The sequence below is a fragment of the Hyperolius riggenbachi genome, chromosome 4, assembly GCF_040937935.1.
Source record: "Hyperolius riggenbachi isolate aHypRig1 chromosome 4, aHypRig1.pri, whole genome shotgun sequence".
NCBI classification, from domain to species: domain Eukaryota; kingdom Metazoa; phylum Chordata; class Amphibia; order Anura; family Hyperoliidae; genus Hyperolius; species Hyperolius riggenbachi.
This window is the reverse complement of record NC_090649.1, coordinates 448,439,839-448,459,303: the sequence shown is the minus strand read 5'-3', so window position 1 is coordinate 448,459,303 and position 19,465 is coordinate 448,439,839. Positions and strand designations below refer to the sequence as shown.

Here is a 19,465-nt window from a genome sequence, read left to right as displayed (position 1 = left end):
CAGGTGGCAGCAGTGAGGATGAATGGGACGCTCTGGTCTCTCTTAGCCACGGAGTTCAGGCTGCAAAGTGCAAAGTTCAGTGCTGGAAGCTAGAGTGGCAAGAAGAATGGAAGGGTAAAAGTGAGTGTGGGGAGAAGAGAAGTGAAGTGAGGGTGGAAGGAGGAAAGGGTAAATTGAGTGTGGGGTGGAGGGAAGGGTAAAAATGAGGGGAGGCAGATGAAGGTAGGAAATGACTGTGCCAGTAGATAAGGAAGCCCAGGCAGTACCCCCTTCACACCACCTGACACACCAAATGTACCTTGTGCTGGTGGCTTATGCAACAGCCCCAGTGCAGTGCAGAAGCATCTTTGTGCTGAGGGCGATGCAGATAGTGGTTAGGTAGGCCTGGTGTTCCCAGGACTTCTTTATGTAATGACCCTGCCTGTAGTACTAGTCTGCAACACCCCCATCTCCCAGTCCTTGGAAAAATTGCCTAACACTGAAACAATCTTTGGGTCAAAAAAGGTTGGGGACCACTGCTATAAATTACACCTAAATTAATCTATTTTTTTTAACAGACAGTCAGGTGCTTCTCAGCAAATGCCAAAAAGCTTTTAAACAAATAGTAAAAGAGCTATAATTACAACCAAGCAGCTTCCTCATCATCTCCTCCCCCTCTGTACACTTGTACAGCCCTCAAAGAGCTTATAGTGACATCTTACACCATGACAATTGCCTGTCAGTTAGGGATGGCTTTGGTCAATAAGATGAAACTAATTCTGAGTTGATGCAGATTTACGTAAATTTGTGCAGGTTAAAAATGGACCAATCAAATCCCACTCTGCATTCATTCGATTGTTCAATTTTTCTAGCTGCATGGATTTGCATAATTCTGCATCAACTCAGCATTAGTTGCATCTCATTGACCATTACTGCTCTTCAGCATGTGCCGCATCATGAGCAGGACCATAACTGATCAGCACTTCCTGAGTCTGGTTCCAGCACAGTTCTGAACTAAGGGCCTGTTCCCACTAGCAGCTCCTATAAGACGCATGGTGGCACTTCCTGTTGTGCAAGTACGCAGCTAAATCCCAGAATACATGGAATGCACGACTATGAAATTCACTGCCACTCACACGGGAAAATACTGCAATGTTGTACGAATCACTATGGCAAACGATTCAGATGGCTGCTGCATTATCCCCCACGGCACAGTTTCCCCTTGTGCGATGTGCCTTTGGGGAAATTCTGAGGATTAGGACCGATTTCTGCATTAGTGAAAACGGGCCCTTTGATTTGCACATTTTTCAGACTTTCTGACCCATATAACTGCCACAAAACAAGTTGTTTATAAGCCAGATCTCAGCTGCGATGATTATAATCAGCTCATTACAATTACGCAAAATTTCACATACATATCCGCAATTACGCCTATACAAAATTACGATTTGTAAATTAAATTGATTTCGCATAGTCATTCGTAATTTTGCGTAAAAATTTGTGCCGACTTTAACAGTGAATAGCAAAGCCCCCATACATGTTACTGACACCTACATTTACATATGATAAGGAAAATAGTGGGTACAAGTACAAAAAACAAAAATCAAAGAAATTCAGGAACAAATGAGAAGTACTGTAATTGAGATCTATCAGTCTGGTAAAGGTTATATAATAATAATATAATAATAATATATTATTAAAATTGAGATCTATCAGTCTGGTAAAGGTTATAAAGCCATTTCTAAAGCTTTGGGACTCCAGCGAACCGCAGTGAGAGCCATTATCCACAAATGGCAAAAAACATAGAACAGTGATGAACCTTCCCAGGAGTGGCCGGCTGACCAAAATTACCCCAAGAGCGCAGGGAAAACTCATCCGAGAGGCCACAAAAGACCCCAGGACAACATCTAATGAACTGCAGGCCTCACTTGCCTCAATTAAGGTCAGTGTTCACAACTCCACCATAAGAAAGAGACTGGGCAAAAACGGCCTGCATGGCAGATATGCAAGGCGCAAACCACTTTTAAGCAAAAAGAACATTAAGGCTCGTCTCAATTTTGCTAAAAAACATCTCAATGATTGCCAAGACTTTTGGGAAAATACCTTGTGGACCGATGAGACAAAAGTTTAACTTTTTGGAAGGTACGTGTCCCGTTACATCTGGCGTACAAATAACACAGCATTTCAGCAAAAGAACATCATACCAACAGTAAAATATGGTGGTGGTAGTGTGATGGTCTGGAATTGTTTTGCTGCTTCAGGACCTGGAAGGCTTGCTGTGATAGATGGAACCATGAATTCTACTGTCTACCAAAAAATCCTCAAGGAGAATGTCCGGCCATCTGTTCGTCAACTCAAGCTGAAGCGATCTTTGGTGCTGCAGCAGGACAATGACCCAAAACACACCAGCAAATCCACAAAATGGCTATCATTCATAAAGCATTTCCGCATGCGGGAATGCTAAAAACAGCTGACTTTACCGACCACTCGGCAAAGTCAGCATTCATAAAGGCTCTTTCCACATAAAAAAATGACACTACCGAGCAGAGTGATAAATCACCGCCTTGTGCGGTGATTATCGGAACAAATGTAGCAAAATGTTTATTCATAAAGATCACCGCAAGCGGTGAGAGGTCGGGAAGTACCGCTCCCTGTGATGTGGCGATACCAATGCAAGTGAATGGAGACACACAGACCTCCCAGGCAGCTGCAGCAGAGCGGAACACAGAGAAATGTATCAACTCGGCAGCTTCCGTGTCTCCGCCTGCCTACCGCCAGCCTACCGCCTGCCTAGTTCGGGGAATCTCCGCACTGCCACCGCACCTAGATGTTTTTTTATGAATTCCCACCCAGAAGTCTAAAACACCGGCAGCGGTGTTTTCCCGCACTGATTCCCTGTACCGACAGCTCCTTTATGAATGATAGCCAAAGAAGACTTTGGAGTGGCCTAGTCAAAGTCCTGACCTGAATCCTATTGAGATGTTGTGGCATGACCTTAAAAAGGTGGTTCATGCTAGAAAACCCTCAAATAAAGCTGAATTACAACAATTCTGCAAAGATGAGTGGGCCAAAATTCCTCCAGAATTGTAAAAGACTCGTTGCAAGTTATCGCAAACGCTTGATTGCAGTTATTGCTGCTAAGGGTGGCCCAACCAGTTATTAGGTTCAAGGGGCAATCACTTTTTCACACAGGGCCATGTAGGTTTTGAGTCTTTTTTCTCACTAAATAATAAAAACCATCATTTAAAACTGCATTTTGTGTTCAATTATGTTATCTTTGACTAATAGTTAATGGTTTTTGATGAGCAGAAACATTTAAGTGTGACAAACATGCAAAAGAATAAGAAATCAGGAAGGGGGCAAATAGTTTTTCACACCACTGTATGTATGTATGTATGTATGTATGTGTGTGTATATGTATGTGCCGCGATCATTCGAAAACGGCTTGACCGATTTGAACGAAACTCGGTATACAGATCCCTTACTACCTGGGATGATATGTTCTGGGGGTCTTGCGGCCCCCCTGCACACATGGGCGGAGCTACAAACAGCAAATCAGATTTCACCCATTCAAGTCAAGGGAAAAAATGTAAAAGGCTGCCATTCTCACAGTAATCAAGCCAGAGTCCCCACACTTGGCACAGTTGGTCACTTGGTGACCGAGGTTACGAATCCAGGAAAAGTGGGAGGAGCATAACACAGCCAATCAAATTTCAGCCATTCATTTTGAAAGGGAAAATGTAAACTGCAACCATTCTTAGACTGTTAATCGCAGGGTTCTCAAACTTGCCACAGTTAGTCACTGGGTGCATGCGATTAAGATTCGAGAAAGTGGGTGGAGCCTACAACAGCCAATCATAATTCACCTATTGATTTTCAAGGGGAATATTGAAACTGCTGCCATTCTTACACTGTTAATGGCAGATGCTTCAAACTTGCTACAGTTGGTCATTGGGTGACTGGGGTCCAAATTCACTAAAGGGGTGGGGCCACCTACAGCCAATCAGATTTCCTTTGTGGATAAAGTGCTTCCATTCACACATTTTTGATGCCAGGAACCTGAAAGCTCACAAACTTGGTCACTGGGTGACTGTGTGTCAAGGTTACAAAAAGTGGGCGGAGCTAAAAACAAATTTCACTGGAAAACATAAACTGCAGCCATTCTTACACAGTTAATGGCAGAGCTCTCAAACTTTGCACAGTTGGTCACTGGGTGAATGAGATTAAGATTTTGGAAGGTGGGTGGAGCCTACAACAGCCAATCAAAATTCACCTTTTGATTTTCAAAGGGAATATTTAAGCTGCTACCATTCTTATACTGTTACTAGCAAATGCCTCAAACCTGATACAGTCAGTCATTGGGTGATTAGGGTTCAAATTCAGAAAGGGGGCGGAGCCACAAACAGCCATATTTGTTTATTTTTCAATGGGAATATACAAAGTATTGATACCAAGGACCCCAAAGCTGATAAACTTGATAACTGAGTGACTGTATGTCAAGGTTAGAAAAAGTGGCCTAAAGTGGTTACTAAACCCTAAAAGTGGCCTAAAATTCACTAAAGTGGTGGAGCCACACACAGCCAATCAGATTTGTTAGATTGATTTCAGCCGTTCTCTTATTGGTAGGGTTCTCAAACGTGACACAGTTAGCCACTGGGTGGCTGGGACGAATATTCAGGAACGTGGGTGGAGCCTACGGCAGCTAATCAAAATTCACATTTTGATTTTCAAGGGGAATATTTACATTGCTGCCATTAATACACTCTTAATGGCAGAGGCCTCAAATCTGGTACAGTCAGTCACTGGGAGACTGGGGTTTAAATTCTGAAGGGAGCGGGCCAAATACAGCCAATCAGATTTGTTTAATTTCAATGGTAAAATGCAGCTTATTTATGCCAAGGACCCCGAAGCTCATAAACTTGGTCATTGAGTGACTGTATGTTAAGGTTAGAAGTAGTGGGCGGAGCCAAAAACAACTAAGTTTTTACATTGGAAAATATAAACTGCAGCTTTTCTTACACTGTTAATGGCAGGGTTCTCAAACTTCACACAGTTGGTCACTGGGTGACTGGGATTAATATTCAGAAAAGTAGGTGGAGCCTACAAGTGCCAATCAAAATTCACCTGTTGATTTTCAAGGGGAATATTGAAACTGCAGTCATTCTTACACTGTTAATGGCAGAGGCCTCAAACCTGCTACAGTTGGTCGTTAAGTGTCTGGGGTTCAAATTCAGTAAAGGGGCGGAGCCAAACACAGCCAATCAGATTTCTTTGCTGGATAAACTGCTTCCATTAGCAGAATTTTGATGCCAGGAACCCAAAAGCTCACAAACTTGATCACTGAGTGACTGTGTGTCAAGGTTACAAAAACTGGGTGGAGTCAAAAACAGATTTTTCTGGGAAATTATAAACTGCAGCCTTTCTTCACTGTTAATGGCAGGGTTCTCAAACTTTGCACAGCTGGTTACTGGGTGACTGGGATTAATATTCAGAAAAGTGGATGGAGCCTTAAAATGCCAATCAAAAATCACATATATCGCTTTTCAAGGAGAATATTAAAATTGCTGCTATTCCTGCACTGTTAATGGCACAAGCCTCAAACCTGGTACAGTTGGTCATTGGGTCACTGGGGTTCAAATTCAGAAAAGGGGACAGAGCCACAAACAGTCAATCAGATTTGTTTCATTTCACTGGAAAGTACAAATTATCGATGCCAAAGACCCCAAAGCTCACAAAATTGGTCATTGAGTGACTGTGTGTCCAGGTTACAAAAAGTGGATGAAACCAAAACCAAATTTCACTGGGAAAATATAAACTGCAGCCATTCTTACACTGTTAATGGCAGGGTTCTCAAACTTTGCCTAGATAGTCACTGGGTGACTGAGATTAATATTCAGGGAAGTGGGTGGAGCCTATCATAGCCAATCAAAATTCACCTGTTGATTTTCAAGGGGAATATTTAAATTGCTGCCATTTTTACACTGCTAATAGCAGATGCTTCAAACCTGCTACAGTTGATCATTGGGTGACTGGGGTTCAAATGCTGGAGAGGGGGTGAAGCCCCAAACAGCCAATCTGATGTGTTTCATTTCATGGGAATATACAAATTATTGATGCCAAGGACTCCAACGCTCACAAACTTGGTCATTGAGTGTTTGTGCATTAGGGTTAGAAAGTGGGCGGAGCCAACACCAGTCAAATACATACACAGGCAACGCTGGGTCATCGGTGGGTGGAGACAAATACAAATTTCCCTGGGAAAATTTAAACTGCAGCCATTCTTACATTGTTAATGGCATGGTTTTCAAACTTTGCACAGTTGGTCACTGGGTGACTGAGATTAATATTCAGAAAAGTGGGTGGAGCCTACAAAAGTGAATCAAACTTCACCTATTGCTTTTCAAGGGGAATATTTAATTGCTACCATTCTTGCACTGTTAATGGCACAGGCCTCAAACCTGGTACAGTTGGTCATAGGGTGACTGGGGTTCAAATTCAGAAAAGGGTGTGGAGCCACAAACAGCCAATCAGATTTTTTAATTTCAATGCAAATTATTGATACCAAAGACTGCAAAGCTCACAACCTTGGTCATTGAGTAATTGTGTGTTAGGGCTAGAAGAAATAGGCGGAGCCAACACCAGCCAAATACATACCCGGGCAACGCCGGGCAATCAGCTAGTATAATATAATTAGGTAAGAAAAGTAATATTAAATTGAAGTTACTCAGGAACAACTTGCTTTGAGCGATTATTTTGCTTGTGAATGTGCTGAAAGGTTATTTTAATCAACTAGGTGATAAAAAAAAGTCATTTATGAGATTTATGAGAAATTTTGTGAACGAAGCCCAATGACTGGAAAATGTATTTATTTTGCTGGCCTACATCTTCAAGTACTGAGTTTGAGTGAAAGGCCTCACTTCATAAAGCGTTACCGCATGCGTTATCGCCCAAGCGGTAAATTACCGCATGGTATGTTGTTGATAGTGGATTCATAAAATGTAACGCATGTTTTATCACATGCGGTAATGAAAACATTGTTTGTGTCGGTAAACTGAATGATGTGTATTCATGAAAAAAAAGGGGGAGTAAGGAAGTGATAAATAACAGGTTGTTATCGCCAACAAAGACCTGGCGAGTTTGCTCTACACAGTAGCATTTTAGGTGACAAATGAAGCCCTTTGAACTTAATGTTTTTGAATTTTAAGGATACAGTGGAGGAAGGGTGGTTGTAATATCTCCCTGGTTTTTAGAAATCGAACGGAGTTAGATAATTTATAAGAATAATTAATATATATTATAATAATAATAAAATAAAATATACTAGCCGACCCGCAGCGTAGCATACGCCGCATAAGTGGGTAGAGGGCAGGAAGGGGGTATTGGGCACAGCGGTGGGGAGGGGGGGTTGGACCCCCCCTCAACTGGGTCACCCATGTGTGCTCTACCTCCAGCTTAAGCTCGGCAGGAACCCCCCTCCTGCTTAAGCACAGTAGAAGCCGCCACTATTAGTAAGAGGCAGCGGGCGGGGATGACTCACTTCTACCGTATTCCATCGTGCGTTCCACTGTCGTCACTTCCTGCAATGCCGCACACTGTATTGGTGTAATTTGCCTTTTTAAAACAGAAGGAAATGTGCAATAATTCAGCTACAAGTGAACATTTGTGGTTACCCACAATGCACTGCTACTAAATATGAAAATTTCCCTTTTTTCCCCTTGGTAAGCCAAGCAAGCATCCAGAGCCACTGGTGTATAGCAAGCATATAGCTTTAAATTTTACACAGTCAAATAAAAAGCCACATGTAGACACCCTGTTTCAGACTTTTGGACTCATCAGTACATGGCAGGGATTCATACGGCTGTATGAGATAGGGCTTGGACCACTACAACAGAGTAACCAAGCAGCTCAGGGTGACCCAAACCACTCGTAATGTATAGGGGGATAAAAGGGACCAATAACACCTCCTACTAAAAAAAGCAAAGCTTGGTGTAATTTGCCTTCCTGAAACAGAAAGAAATATGCAATTATTCAGCTATAAGTGAACATTTGTGGTTACCCACAATGCACTGCTACTAAATATGCAAATAATTCCTTTTTCCCCTTAGTAAGCCAAGCAAGCATCCAGAATGATACAGCTGTATGAGATCAGGCTTGGACCAGCACAACAGAGTAACCAAGCAGCTCAGGGTGACCCAAACCACTCGGAATGTATAGGTGGATAAAAGGGACCAAAAAGACCTCCTACTAAAAAAATCAAAGCTTGGTGTAATTTGCCTTCTTAAAGGACTTCCGAGGCCAAAATCTGCCCCCAAAACGTAAAAAAAGTTAACTACCTGCATGACTTTGTAAGGCATGGAGGACGCCGTCCGCTCCCTCCATGCCGTTCCGCCTGGTCCCCTCTGCTCAATAGCCCCCCGAAAGGCTGTGACCCCACGGTCCGGGTCGGTATCTGCAGCCTGCATAAAGATGGCCGCCGGAGCTGGCCACGGCTGCGCAGTCCGCATAGCCGCTACTGCGGCTGCGCAGCTCTAGGGCCAAACCCCAATCCACGTAACAGTCAGCGTGGATCGGAGGGTTGGCTCTAGAGCTGCGCAGCCGCAGTAGCGGCTATGCGGACTGCGCAGCCGTGGCCAGCTCTGGCGGCCATCTTTATGCAGGCTGCAGACACCGACCCGGACTGTGGGGTCACAGCCTTTCGGGGGGCTATTGAGCAGAGGGGACCAGGCAGAACAGCACAGAGGGCGCAGACGACGTCCTCCGTGCCTTACAAAGTCATGCAGGTAGTTAACTTTTTTTACGTTTTGGGTGCAGATTTTGGCCTTGGAAGTCCTTTAAGACAGAAGAAAATCTGCAATAATTCAGCTATAAGTGAACATTTGTGATTACCCACAATGCAGCGCTACTAAATATGCAAATTGTTCCTTTTCACTCTTAGTAAGTCAAGCAAGCTTATAGCTTTAAGTTTTATACAGTCATATCAAACCCACATGTGACAGCCTATTTCAGACCTTTGATTCTCATCAGTACAGAGCAGGGATTAATATGGCTGTATGAGATTGGGCTTGGACCAGTACAACAGGGTAACCAAGAAGCTCAGGGTGACCCAAACTACTAAGAATGTATAGGGGGATAAAATAGACCAAAAATCCCTCCTACTAAAAAAAGCAAAGCTTTGTGTAATTTTCCTTCTTAAAACAGAAGCAAATATGCAATAATTCCGCTATAAGTGAACATTTGTGGTTACCCACAATGCACTGCTACTGAATATGCAAATTATCCCTCTTTGCCCTTGGTTTGATATGACACTACTTCTTCTTCTTGCTTGGACCGGCCCTGGGGGCAGGGCGCTACTTCTTCTTCTTCTTGTTTGAAGGTTGAGGCACTTATTCTATTATATATATAGATATAATTTATAATAAATAAGTCACGTGTGTCTAAAACTGCCCACTTCTACCCAGCATGTACCTTGTCCTTAGGAAGTCAGCGGCAAATTACCGCACTCAGCAAATTATACTAACAGCTTTCCGCACCACACCACACACTTACCGACTGCTATCACAATCACCTCACAGTCTGAATTTTTTTTTTAATGAATTCACTGCATAAACTCTCGTTTATTGCTAGTGGTAATTTCCCATCCTTCTCTGAACTACTGCACTCACTTTTATGAATTGAGGCCAAAGAGCCACAAGTTATGTGCTGCTTGGTGTTAATTTTTTTTTTATTTCTGGAAGATGAAATCTAGCTTCTGTTCTGTTCCACAGATGGACAATGCGATGCTTTTGCAAATTGAATGCAAATTAACGGGGACAACACTGTTGATTTGGACTAGCTCGCCCAGTCCTAAGCTGCATACCATTTGCATAACATTTTAATACAAGCTTGAATAATTAGCATGCCATTGGCCACCTAGATCCTTCAGGTATGTTTACACACAGGACTGACAGACTGACAGGACACACCCACCTCATGGAATATGCAAATCATTTCCTTCAGCTTCAAGTTTGGCTGCAAATTTGAATTTTGTACCATTAAATATTAAAGTAATGTACATAGTACTGGCATTAACAATGTAAACAGTTTATGAAATTACATGTAGTTACAAATAGTTAGTTATAAAAAATCACTATAAGCCTTTTGAGGGATGTATAGAGGGGAGGGAAGGAAGAGGAGTGCACTTGGTTGTTGAGATAATGAAAGTTCAAATTTTGGGGAATTATATTAATCAGTTTGTTAGTGACTTTAGATTTGCATGTTATTTGGTATAGATGGTGGATGTTAGTGTGTGGGAGTGGTTAACCACTATTTTTATATAGTTGTAACAGCCTCCTTCTTTAGCACCTATTTTATGCCCACTACTGTTGTGCTCCCTATTGTACTGCATCCTGTTTAACCACTCAGCATAATACTGCATTCATAACGCAATGCTTTTCATTTCTGTGCTACTTATTATACTGACCCCTATTTCTTATAGCACCCCTATTAGGACCGTTTTCCACTATGCAGCATTTTGCGATCTGATTCCAACCTATTGAGGATCACATAATGCTAGGTACTGCCTAAGCTAATGGAGAACGTCCACGTAAGAATGTCCTTATAAGTGCGATGCGTTTAAACCTTTGAACGATCATAAACAGCAGGCATGCTGGGTATTTTGTGCGTTTGTGCTCCTGTGCAAAGTATAGGAGCGCAGAAAAATTGAATAGCAATTGCAATTTTGAGAAAAAATTCAGGCTTGTTTCTATCTCTTGTTGCAAATCGCAATTGCAATTTGGCACACTTTAAATAATTGCATGCAGAATTGCATGTGGAAAATGCAACCTCATTGTGACATAAAAGCATAATTCGTCCATGATATAACACAGCCAAACATGGAACATTAAAGTAAATTTGTAATGATTTAAAAAACTCCGACTCCTGGATCCTCTGCAGCTGACCCCGAAAAGTCCTCTAATTGGGGCCAGTCAGTGAAGGAACAGGGCCACGCATGTGCAGTAAGCTCCAGACAGAAGGACTAAAGGTGGGTACACACGTCAGATAAAAGTCTTTGGAAAATGAAAGATCACAGACCAATTTTACCCCCTTCCATGTAGTATGAGAGCCATACTCTACACAGTCTATTCTATGGAGCTGCACTCCCTATCAGATAAAATCTTTGCAAGATGCTGCACACAAAGATGCCCGTACACATGCAACAGATCAGTATCTGCAAAAGATCTGTTCCTGTAAAAGATCCATTCCTGCAAAATACATTCATAGTCTATGATATCTGCAGATTTCATACACACTTTGTTTAACAGACAATTATCTGTAGATCAGATCCACCAGGTTGGATCTTCAGATCGGCAGATAATTGTCTGATCTGCAGATGAATGTCCATTAAACAAGGTGTGTATGGGATCTGCAGATATCATAGACTATGAATGCATTTTGCAGGAATGGATCTTTTGCAGGGATTGATCGTTTGCAGATACTGATCTTTTGTGTCTGTACAGCATCTTTGTGTGCAGCATCTTGCAAAGATTTTTATCTGATGGGGAGTTCAGCTCCATAGAATAGACTGTGTAGAGTATGGCTCCCATACTACACGAAAGGGGGTAAAATTGGTCTGTGATCTTTCATTTTCCAAAGACTTTTATCTGACGTGTGTACCCACCTTTACTGAAGCAACTTGCCAAAGATCCAGGAGGCGGAAGAGGAAAGCAAGGGAGAGATTAGCCTGGAGGAAGCCCCAGGTATGTATATTCCCCCACACACACACTAGTGCACATCTCAGGTTCACTTTAATAAACATGGGCAGTGTATGAAGACAGTAGGGATAGTACGGTAGTAGCAGATGAGTTCTGCTAGTAATGTCTTTATATGCACAAGCCAAATGATTGTTGATCACTCTACTGTACAGCATTACAGTGTGCTGCAGCAACAGCTCAAGAAAACATGTCACTTGGAGCAATTACTTTATTCAATAAGAATGCTCTCTTCACCTGTTAAAAAAAACCGTTACTGATCCAGATGGCAGAATTTTAATTGTTAAAGACGATATCAAAGGAAAACTTTTCTCAGTAATTAATGTTTATGCTCCCTCCTGGAAGAATGGTGCGTTTTTCTCTTCTCTGCTACGTACAATTAGGAAGAACAAAATTCTGCAGCCCCACATCAGTGTATTTAAAGCAGTTTTAAACTGACAAAATATTCAAGAAAAATGTGTTTTCCTACTTTTTATAACCCATACAATTATCATATCATATTTGCTTTCGTGCACAAGTATTATTATTCATTTAGAAATTGTAAGTTTCCAAAGTTCAGTTTATTTACCATGAAAGCTGCTGGTGCATTTTATTCATAACTGTTGTATTTTTATTGTAAATGCAGCCAGTAATGATTTCTGAGCCGTGTTTCAGTTCAGGACTCATTAGCAGAAGTTTCTGCACAGTCAGAGAATGTTTACTTCATTGTATCAAGTGAAGAATGTAAACACAAGATAAGGTTATCACCAGTTCGGATGCGGCTGCCCCTGCAGGAGAAAAGTCTGTCCTGTGATTTAACCCTTTGAATGCTGTTTTACAAAAAAAAATAAAAAATGTCAGTATATTATATGCTGTAAATAATCTTTTAGAGCAAAGAAGAAATGCTGGGTTTCATTTCGCTTTAATAGCTCTTTATTGGGATATAAACAGAGAGATTGCCATACAGCAACATGCTGTTTCAGACTCTCAGCCTTTTCTCAAGACACTCAGCCACAAAGGCCTAGTGCACACCAGAGCGGTTCTGCTGCGGTTTGCGATCCGCTTGCGGGTGCGGATCCGCTAGGGTAATGTATTTCAATGGGCTGGTGCACACCAGAGCGGGAGGCGTTTTGCAGAAACGCATACTCCCGGGCTGCTGCAGATTTTGGATTGCGGATGCGTTTCTGCCTCAATGATAAATATAGGAAAAACGCAAACCGCTCTGAAAAACGGCACTTCAGAGCGGTTTGCCAGGCGTTTTTCGTTACAGTAGCTGTTCAGTAACAGCTTTACTGTAACAATACATGAAATCTACTATACCAAAACCGCTACACAAAACCGCAAAATGCTAGGTGAAATGCTACAGAAAAATAAGAAAAAGCATTTCAAAATCCGCTAGCATTTTGCAGATCTGCTAGCGGTTTTTGGTGTGCACCAGGCCAAAGGTCTTACATATTAAAGACTGAAATGCATAATTATTAATTAGCTTTTATTAAACCAGCAGTTAGGTGCTCCTCAGCTAGAACTGAGAAGCTTTTGAACAAATAGTAAAAGAGCTATAATACATCCAGCCTGCTAGTTCTTCATCCCCTCCTCCTCTATACATCCGTCACACAGCTAACAGTGACATCTTATACCATAGCAAATATTTAAAAGTAACCTTTCGGTAAAAGAACAGATATTGTTTACATTGTTAATGCCAATAGGACCATGTTAATTTTTTCTGTCACTTCAGCGTGCAAAAAAAGTAAAATTTGTAAACAAAAAGCTGGTAATTTGCATATTCCATGAGGTGGGCGGGCCCTATAGGTCTGTCAGTTCCTAAAGACTCCAGATGGTCAATAACATGATAATTATTCTAGCTTTCAGATTTAATGCAAATTTTTCTCTAAAAGTGGCCATACATCTAGCAATGATGGGCAGATTCAACCAAGAGACAGATCTCTCTCTGATCAAACCTGATTGAAGAGAGGTTTGTCAGCTGCCCATACACAGCAAGCAGATTCCTGATCGATTTCAGCATGAAATCTTGCAAAAATCAGCGTAGTGATGCTGTCCCCCCTAGTGTAAAATGTGCCCCCCAGTGCCTGTGCTTGAATAGTTAGTTATCTGTCCATGTCTGCTGCTGGCTCCGTCATTTTTCTAACATACATATGACCTCACGTGTTTGCTTATTGCATGTGGCCACATGTGTGATGTCACAGACACTTTATGTCAGCAATCTGAATGTGTGTCAGGAAGAGGAAGAAGTCAGCGGTGGATGCCAATAAGTAAACTATTCATGCATGGGCAAAGGGGGGAGATAGCAGCAGGGGTTCCGATATCTCACCCCGCGCACCTCATCGGGTACATTGGTCCAACATCTTGCAGTATGTCTGATCAATACATGTGACCAATGTGGTCGCATGGATCAATCGCCATGCTCTTGGCAGCACCACTTTGATTCAAATCATTGAGGTCCTGTTTCCACGGACAGTTGACAGGCAGTGAAATGCCTCTCAAACTCTCACAACAGCTCACTGCTGCCTGGTAACTGCCCACTGCTGCCTGGTAACTGCCCACTGCTGCCTGGTAACTACTTGCTGAGCACAGAGTTCAACTGCCTGTGATAATGAGCCCTAAATTGGATGGTCGATTGGCCATCAAGTTGCCTGATGTATGGCCATCTTAAGGCCTCCTTTCCACAAACTGTTGAGCTGTGCGCTCAGCAAGCAGTTATCAGGCAGAACAGAAATAAGCAGTTATCATGCAGCAATGAGCAGTTACTAGGCAGCTGTGAGCAGTTGAGAGAGTTTGTGAGGCATTTTACTGCCTATCAGTGGTCCGTGGAAAGGAGGCCTAAACGGAACCTGAACTGAGTAAAATGCGGTAACTTCAAATGAATATTACATAGTTACCTTGCCATCAGTTCCTCTCAGATTCTCACCATTTTCTTCTGACAATGATCCCTTCCAGTTCTGACAAGTATTTTGTCAGAACTGAAATATATCAGTTGCTGTCAGTTATAGGTGAGAAGACAACTGACGTGCCAGGTAATGTCCATGTTTCCCTATGGCTCAAGTTGGCGATGTTACAGTTAACAGTGTGTTGACCAGAAAACCGGTTTGGGGTCATCAGCATTTCCATAATGGAGGACAAAGAATGTCCTTAGGCTAATTTCACACCAGGACGTTGCGTTAGAGGGGGCGTTAAGGTCGCATAACGTCCCCCTAACTCAACGCCTGGTGGTGCTGGATCTGGACGTCAGAGTGAGCCGCGTTGTGCAGCTCACTCTGGCGTCAGTGATGCCGTGATGCGCACTCTTGTGCGCATGCGGCATCACGTGGTCCCGCCGGCCAATCGCCGCACAGAGCGGCTGCTCCAGGAAGTAAACACTGCACGTCATAACGTGCAGTGCATATTAATTAGCCATGTGCCTGGCCGCTCTCCGCTCCTCCCCAACATTACTGAGCATGTGCAAGCAGTCTAACGCGGCTCAGCCGCGTCCAAAGTACTGCATGCAGTACGTTGTCTTGTGACGCAGCGTTACAATGTAACGCAACGTCCGCACTGTGAACAGCCCCATTGATTTTTCATTACTGTGCGGTGGGCTGCGTTACAGGCTGCTCTAACGTGCGCCTGTAACGTCCCACTGTGAAACCAGCCTTAATCACAGTGGCCAAACAGGACACAGGAGAGGAGAAAGAGATAAATAAACATCCACACCTCATACTTACCTCCCTTGTAGACTATTCATCAATCTCTTTCTCCTCTCCCGCATCTTGTTTGTCCACTGTGATCAATGGAATTCTTCATCCTCCATTTTAAAAATGGCGATGATACTGTAACAGCTTCTGGGTTAGCACACCGTTAAACTGTAATATCGCCCACTGGAACCATAGGGAAACATGGACATTACCTTGCACATCAGATTCCCTTTCAGTTATAATTGAAAGCAACTGATATATTTCAGTTTTGACAAAATCTTGTCAGAACTGTAAGGAATCATGGTTAGAAGAAAATAGTGAGTTTTTGAGGGGAACTAATGGCGAGGTTAGTATGTAATATTCTTTTGCAGGTACATCATGTGTTTATTTTAAATCATTTCACTCGGTACAGGTTCGCTTTAAGGCCTCTTTTCCACAAGGAGTTGAACTGTGTGCTCACCAAGCAGTTACTAGGAAGCAGTGAGCAGTTACCAGGAAGCAGCAAGCAGTTGTGAGAGTTTGAGAGGCATTTCACTGCCTATCAACAGTCTGTGGAAAAGAGGCCTAAGACCTCTTTTCCATGGACAGTTGAACTGTGTGCTCAGCAAGCAGTTACCAGGCAGCAGTGAGCAGTTGTGAAAGTTTGAGAGGCATTTCAATGCCTATCGACATGGAAACGAGGCCTTAGTAATGACTCCTGAGTCAATTATTGAAACCGTTAAAATTCAATTATAAGGCAAACATTCATGAAACTAGTTTGGGCAAAATCGCTCATCCATTAGGGCCCTTTTCCACAGGCTGCTGAACTGTCCGCTCAGTGAGCAGTTGCCAGGCAGCATTGAGCAGTTACCAAGCAGCAGGGAACAGTTACCAGGCAGCAGCAAGCAGTTGTGAGAGTTTGACAGTCTTTTCACTGCCTATCAACTGCTCATGGAAAAAGGCCCTTAAACAGCAGCTACTAATCCTCTTAATCTATTAAATGGATGAGTTATATTGATGATATTATCTCCATGTTCAATCAGAATTAGATATGGTTACGGATAAAGGTGCTTATTTAGATGCATATAATATTTATGGCTTACGTGCAAGCTTTGTGCAAATTGTACACAGTGTTAAATTGGGCCAATCAAAAATCAACAGGAAGTTCGTCATTGTTGTGCGGTGACTCGGCAATGGCAAGTGTGGCTGGGTAAAGTCAGACAACAGAACGGTTTCCACAATCATTTATTGTCACAATATCGCTGGGTGAATTCAAATATTTTAACATCTAAAGACAGCCCTCTGCATTACCAAAGAAGGAAAAACACGATTTAAAACATTCGCCACCCAACAAAAGCCAATATTCAAATATACAACTTCCTGTGTGGTGGAAATAAGTATTACCTTGCTGTTTCTCTGATGGTGATTGGATCCATTAATGTCAGGACTAGTGGCAAAAGGGTTGCTAACAAATCTAGCTTTCATGTAAATGTAATGAAAATTGTATGCAGATTTAAAACTGGCCCAGTCAAAATAAACATTTAATTTGCCCGATTCCACACTGTTGAACTGTGTGCTCAGCAAGCAGTGCCAGTCACCAGGCAGCAGTGAGCATTTACCAGGCAGCAGCAAGCATTTACCAGACAGCAGCAAGCAGTTACCAGGCAGCAGCAAGCAGTTACCAGGCAGCAGCGAGCAGTTACCAGGCAGCAGTGAGCATTTACCAGGCAGCAGCGAGCAGTTACCAGGCAGCAGCAAGCAGTTACCAGGCAGCAGCAAGCAGTTACCAGGCAGCAGCAAGCAGTTGTGAGAGTTCAACAGTCTTTTCACTGGCTATCAACTGCTCATGGAAAAAAGCCCTTATGTGCATCTTATTAACAATGTTTAAAATGCTTTTGATTAAAGCTTCTTTTCCACGAGCAGTTGATAGGCAGTGAAATGCATCTCAAACACTCACAACTGCTTGCTGGTAACTGCTTGCAGAGCACACAGTTCAACTGCCTGTGGAAAAGAGGCCTAGGGGCTAATTTCCATGGGCAGTTGAGCTATGTGCTCAACAAGCAGTTACCAGGCAGCAGTGAGCAGTTACCAGGCAGCCGCAAGCAGTTGTGAGACTTTGAGAGGCATTTTACTTCCTATCAACTGCTCGTGGAAAAGGAGCCTCAGGGTAGGCTTTCCATTAAGGCCTCTTTTCCATGAGCAGTTACCAGGCAGCGAAAAGCCTCTCAGACTCACAACTGCTTGCTGCTGCCTGATAACTGCTTGCTGAGCACACACATTTACTGCCCGTGGAAATAAGCCCTAACTGTACATCATGGGTGGTTATGGATGGTCAACGAGAAACTGACAGTACAGGCTTAATAAAAAGTTATATTAGTTTAACGAATAATGAATATGCACTGCATTTGAAAGGTCAATTTCTAATCTGCAATCCATTTAGCATGTAATTACCCTAAACTTTGCATCAATTCAAAGAACTGGCATCCCGTTGGCCAGCTTCACAGGTGGTGGGAAATGGCGGTAAGATGGCATTTGTGCCGGCACACTAGCTGTGTAACCATAAAGATGATCTGTACCAGCCAACCATGAGAAGGCGTCTGACGTATTAAAGGGTCAGCAGCCTGACCCTCAGGAGGGGACAGCCGTGTCACACGGCTGTCCCCAAGTACAGCGCTGCTGCAGATCGCAGCGCTGTACATGTAGTTAGACGGCAGTTACGCCGTCTAACAGTCTCCCGAGCAGCAACCGCTGCTCAGAGATTGAAGGCTCCGCTCCGCCCACCAAGCAGGAGATGCGAGCGCACCCTGCTCACGGTCTCCTGCAAAACTGAGCCCCAGGTCTTTACGCCAATTTGCGTTAGGCGGTTGGCTAGAGGTTAAATAGAACATGAAAAAATATCTCCTGGGAGAAAACTCAGGTGAAAAAGTGTATTGCATATGGCCCATAGTGCCCTAACCGATCCATTTATGGGAACAATTGATGATTACTTTCCAATTACGTACAATCACGCAAATCTGATTGAATGATCGCATCTGGGGAAAATATTGTATCATTAATGAGCACAGTTGGGCACCTTAAAAGTTTGCTTTTTCCAGGGATAATAAACGGTAGTTACCAATTTGAACATGCCTCAGTTTTAAAACTTTATCAGTAAAGTAACAATGTCATGTGAATAAGGATGAACTTTTAATTAACCCCGTTCCGAATGCTTTGGCACAGAACTAGAGATGGCCCAAACCTACGATTTTAGGTTCGCGAACCTACCGCCAAAGTTTGATTCGCGCGAACATTCGCGAACCGCAATAGACTTCAATGGGGAGGCGAACTTAAAAATTTAGAAAAAATTCTGCTGGCAAGAAAAATGATGGAAAAGATATTTCAAGGGGTCTAATACCTGGAGGCAGACATGGTTGAGTGGAATACACATCAAAAGTACCAGAAAAAAAATCTGGATTTGACACAAAGCAGTGTTTTAAGGTCATAAATCTCATTGAATGTTTAATTGCAGGCCTACACTGCTTTACAACATCAGGAAGTGTACTCCTCCCTTCCTCCCTTCTCCTCCTCCGGAGGAGGGTCTTGTCTTCCAGGGAATTGTAGGATTTCAAAAGCCAGCTTACATACCTTGGCCAGGAATTGAATGTATGTGTGTTGGCTTTTGAAATCCTACAAATCCCTAAGCAAGCTCATTTTTCTCTTTGATATATCATAATGGTACATGCTAGGCTGGCTTCAGCATGTAGCATTGTAGTGTGTTGTGTTGGTGGTATAATGGTTAGGATAGCAGCCTACCACGCGGTAGGCCTGGGTTTGATTCCTGGCCAATGTATGTGAGTTGGCTTTTGACATCCTACAAATCCCTAAGCAAGCTCATTTTTCTCTTGGATATATCATAATGGTACATGCTAGGCTGACTTCAGCATGTAGCATTGTAGTGTGTTGTGTTGGTGGTATAATGGTTAGGATAGCAGCCTACGGAGCGGTAGGCCTGGGTTCGATTCCTGGCCAATGTGAGTTGGCTTTTGACATCCTACAAATCCCTAAGCAAGCTCATTTTTTTTTTTGGATATATCATAATGGTACATGCTAGGCTGG

The 19,465-nt window shown here is 42.8% G+C and overlaps 1 non-coding gene across 1 annotated transcript; it reads right to left on the bottom strand.

Annotated features, from left to right (window-relative positions):
- Positions 1 to 563: 563 nt before the first annotated feature.
- On the bottom strand, positions 564 to 625 carry LOC137505459 (U7 small nuclear RNA). Its single transcript, XR_011020072.1, has one exon. It is a non-coding gene; the product is annotated as a U7 small nuclear RNA (small nuclear RNA).
- Between the last annotated feature and the right edge of the window lie 18,840 nt (positions 626 to 19,465).